This window comes from Lepisosteus platostomus, chromosome 2 (genome assembly GCF_059453375.1).
Source record: "Lepisosteus platostomus isolate fLepPlt1 chromosome 2, fLepPlt1.hap1, whole genome shotgun sequence".
NCBI lineage: Eukaryota > Metazoa > Chordata > Actinopteri > Semionotiformes > Lepisosteidae > Lepisosteus > Lepisosteus platostomus.
This window is the reverse complement of record NC_142612.1, coordinates 27,339,799-27,344,704: the sequence shown is the minus strand read 5'-3', so window position 1 is coordinate 27,344,704 and position 4,906 is coordinate 27,339,799. Positions and strand designations below refer to the sequence as shown.

At 37.3% G+C, this 4,906-nt stretch overlaps 1 long non-coding RNA gene across 1 annotated transcript; it reads right to left on the bottom strand.

Annotated features, from left to right (window-relative positions):
• Window positions 1-733: 733 nt before the first annotated feature.
• On the bottom strand, window positions 734-4,087 carry LOC148676150 (uncharacterized). The gene is made up of 2 exons (XR_015926015.1): window positions 3,804-4,087; window positions 734-2,250 (listed from the first exon to the last, which is right to left on the bottom strand). It is a non-coding gene; the product is annotated as an uncharacterized LOC148676150 (long non-coding RNA).
• Window positions 4,088-4,906: the final 819 nt, after the last annotated feature.

Here is a 4,906-nt window from a genome sequence, read left to right as displayed (position 1 = left end):
TATATGGTTCTCATTACCCTAAATCCTGCTATCTATATACTGAAATTACTGGCATTTACTCATGAAGGTTGTCATATAATTGTGCCTACGTCTAAATTTATCAATGCTTAAGCAGACTAGTAATTTAAAAAGCAGCAATCTAACATAGAATGCAACTTCCAAACAGACAGACTGCACACGACTGGATTCAAAACACTAATTCTTGGTTTCTCCAAAAAAAACACACACCTGTATGATCCAGGCACTGATATAAGCATTTACTATTACGCTCAAAATCTGAAATTACAAGTAAACACCAATGACATGACAAAATGGAAGTGGTATTTCATTAAATACAATTAATAGCTAAAACTAAAATACTGGCATGACTAGATGAACAAGGTTGACATTTTGAGTGACACTCCCAAAACACCATGTAAAAAATGGGGCGCAGGATGAAATTCAGTGGCTTTTTCTAACTGAAACTAACTACACCAGCAGACAAATATATTCCTTTTCACCGTCCTCAGAAAAACAAAAAGTGAAAATTAGTCAAACCACCCACCATCACAAAGTGGCTTTAGTGCTACATTAACTTCCATAAGGCATTTACCAATCAGGCCCACTTTTCCAGCAGACTGCCAAACTCCCCAACCTGATTTTTATTTAGAGGTTGTCTTGAATCTGAGGGTTTGTAAAAAAAGAATTCTGAATCTATAAAAACAAGTAAAGGAAAAAATGTCATTGCACAAAGTTTTAAAATCTTACACTTTAATGAATCTCAATTTTACAACATGTAAACAAAATTCAGAGAAAATAAGTAAAATGCATGGCTCCTATGTATGAACCTCTAAAAGATTCCAGGACGTCTATTCAATTGGTTTTTACCATTTTTAACAGCAGTTTATGGAACAGCAAAAAAAATTGTGGCTTAATTCCCTTAGTCCTCAACAGGCCGGGACAAGTGCAATACCTTACAAATAAACAGCACTGCAACTGATCCCAACCTGCACAGAAAGGGACCCCTGAACCACTGCAATACTTTCACGATATTCACTGCTATAGTCAGTTTTGCATGGATTTGCACAGCAACAGTGGTGTTACAGCTGAATGCAAACCAGCAAAACTAACCAGAGACCAGTGGAAATTAAAGCAACAAATTTAAGTCCGACGCACTTAGCTAGAAGTACTTCAAGTGCTCATACTGCAGTAGGTCACTAAAAACTACCTGCACTATAAGCACTTTAATACTGCTGAAACTCGTCGCATCACATATCATCCATGGGGCAAACCGAGTGTCCATTCAGTTGAAATTTAATGACTTCCGTTAAATCTGTAGCAGCAACATTCTCAAACAAAGGAATCCCCCTGGTTCAACATGTAACAGGTGGAGATAAAGCAGGCCACCATCAGTTTTGCATAGTTTTGCACAACTCAATTTTTCTTGTAGTGCAACTATGCAAAACTAGCAGAGATCTGCAAAAAAAACCCCATAAAACTAAGTTTTCCTCATGCCAGATGCAGATCACAGCCCCTTATGCCAGAAGGAGCACTTAGGGCAGTAGGTGCTAATCTACTTCACTATCTGCACTAGATGCACCTTAGCACAAGCAGTAGGACAAGCCAGCACTCACACAGTGCTAAGTGATAGCTTGATGCTTTGGTCACTGTAATGCTAGAAGTGCCTCCACTGCAGTAGATATCCCATAGTACTACCTGCACTGTAAGCACTTTGACATTACCGTGACTTAAGCAACATTCTTCTTTTTCCGTCTTCTCACTGGATAAAAAGAAAGGAAGCTGCACATGGTCAATCTTACATCATATCCCACACAAAGGGCAAGAAACAGAAGGACTCTCCTTAACACTGAAACTGCTTTAAAAAAAAGTTGTTAAACCCCACATTTTAGTATTAATGTTGTAGTCAGCAATGATCATTATTATTGACACCTTTAGAAAAATGCAATCAACAGAAACCTTTTTTCTTGGGTAAATCCTCAGAAAGCCACATAGGTTATACATACACATTCTATACTTTTAACTTGTAAAATTTAAAAAGATTAACAAAATAAATCAATAACTTGACAATTTGGTGTATTTATGCATTTCTGCTTCAGTATACACATTAAGAATGCGTGTTTAGAGTTTAATAATTGCCCAACATTTTAATGAAAGTGTAAGAAATCATCAAACGCACTATGGGGTATGTAAACTTTATTCTAATCTCAGATCTGCTGAACTTACCTTATGTGATCTTCTTAATTTTCTTGCCTTAAAGAAGAAAAAAGAAATGCCATAGTCATATGTATTAAACATACAAGAATGACTCTCCGCTCATGTTTCTGAAAAGTGCTCACTGCATTTGACCTATCGTGTGCCGTACTTCTCCATCTCATTCCAGTATTAATAACAAACGTGGTTATATACAGTATTTTGCTGAATCCACCAGTAAACAGTAGTAACAGAGCCTCATGGTGCACCACATGCTACGTGGGGATCACGTTCTAATTCTTTCAAACGCTAAGGGGCGCTCGAACTCGCCTAACTCAGCGGGTCACTGCCCGGTCAAAACGTGACGCATTAATTGAGCTTTCTAGTCAAATTTATATAAATAACATTAATTAAACATTTTAGTCTTCAACGATAAAATAGATGCGGTTCGCGCACGCAGTCGAAGTGGTTTAGGTTTAAATTTTGAATGAAATGCGCAGCTTGCGGCCCGCGTTGTCAGTACGACCCAACACGCATGCGCACTGCCATGAAACATTCCCTATAATTCACCCCTCCCCCACTCTGCACTAACATGGCGCCGCTTAGTCCGTAAACCTGAGCATTTCGTACCAAAAAGCAGTTTTATAAAGCAGTAGCTCTCAAATAAATAAATACGTGTGTGATTACTGCTTCTCCCAACTTTGAAGTACAAGATGGAATGCATACATTTAAACCAAAGATTATCCACGCGCATTCTGTATCCCCATTTCAGTCGTATAAAGCAAGCTCTTACTACCGATTAAATATTAAACACATTTCCACGGCGTATTACATTTTTTGTTTAATACAATAAGTTACAATACATGAAAAAGAAACATGCATTTCAGCTAAATATCACTCAAAACCCATACTAAACTACCGGCCTTCTATTGCGCATTGTCCGTATTTCCCCCCCCCCCCCCCCCCAATTTAAGCAACATCAGATTTAATCAAAAAATGAAAAATAAAAGTTATCTTAATTGTTCCACTGTGTGTAGAATACCAGGACGATTGGGAATGTTCTACGAAATAATTTCCCTGTGATCCAGTTTGTTGTATAGCGCGGCCTGCAGCTGCCCCATGTGCTGCTGCTTTGTTCTGGAGGCACTTTAACTCACACACCACTGCACATAGAGCAGACCGAAGAAAACTAACTTTTTTCAGCCAAGTTACGAAAATTCCCGCTGCTTTCCCGATATCATCTCATTCCCAATTTATTTGTACGAAAAATTAGAGCTCACGTTTAGACCGGCAGAGTTCAGAGGGACACTGCAGAGAAACGGCAGCAGCAGCACGCTTTTCAAATCTCCCTCATTCTAATAACTATGGAGGATAGGGCTGCCATGCGCCTCTGTACTACATTGTTTTTATTGCTAAACTGTTTATTTAAAAACGATCGCCTAAAAATAAACGTCTAAAAAGAGCCTTATCAAACTTTTTCAAATAAAAACGTTCATTATGCACTCTCCCATTTCAGGGAACAGCTAACAACAGGTCCCTTGTCAATAACATGCGCGTAGTAAGACACTCACCAGTGAAATCCACCATCTTCACTCACTTGCACACAGACTTACCGTTTACTGTCACTGCTCCAGGCAGATTTAAGAAACTAAACCCTAAACTTTAACTCGCTTTATAGCTTAACTGGATCACTAAGCTTTCTCGCACAATCTTAAGTCTTTTGCTTTAGTATCAGTTTAGAGTTAAAAAAAACCGTGAAAGTGGCGCGAATGCACCCCAGTTGTAACCATGTGGGTGAATGAAGGGCGGCTCCCGTTGAACGTAAATATCTACAACCTCAACTCCTTCATTAGCATAAATAAACTACTTCCGATCTTAACCCCAGTCCACCAATCCAAAAAAAGAGTTGATAGAATGTAAAAAGCCCCATTTCACGGCCCATTCTGTCGTCCTCACTTGGGGATCAAGGTTATCTTTTATTTTCTTTAAAGCATCCGAATGGTTTGTAATTACTAAACAGTAAAAGTACATCATTTCTTTTGAAACGCTGTAAATTCTAATTCGCATTAAACCGTAGTTTGCGTGAATTACAAGAAGTGTTAAAATCGATACCCTTCCCACATGTATCCACCACATGTCTGCTAATCTAGTATCAGATTTAAAATATAATAGTAAATGGTTTTAGTAGTTCTAAAAGTTTGGAAACGAATAAAAACGCACAAAATACAACGAGTCGTTTTTCTGTGTTGTAAATGTAACGATGCATTTTTTATGGTAATATTTAACGATTCCTTATCACAACTTGAACCAAAAATTATAATATCGGTATAAAGCAGCAAAGCCAGTTCTCAGTCACAGTAATACTTATTATCATTGGAAAAACAAAGCAAGAATTCATTGTAATGTATGTTATTTGAATGTGCTATTTATTTGTATAGATAATAGTAATTGGAATTTAAAACATCAATTTTAGGTATACATGTAGCTTATATAATATTAATAAAAATGAACTTTGCTTAATTTAATTCTGGTGTTACAATTAGAATAATAAGATTATAAGGTATATATTTTTAACCTTCTACAGGAATCATTATATATAAGTATTCAAGGAAAATACTGGACCTTATTTCTCAGGCTGCACACCAATTTACATCTTGTATGTGTGGTGGAGGGATGGAGGAGGGGCTGAAGACTCAAAATAAGATGGACAGTTTTT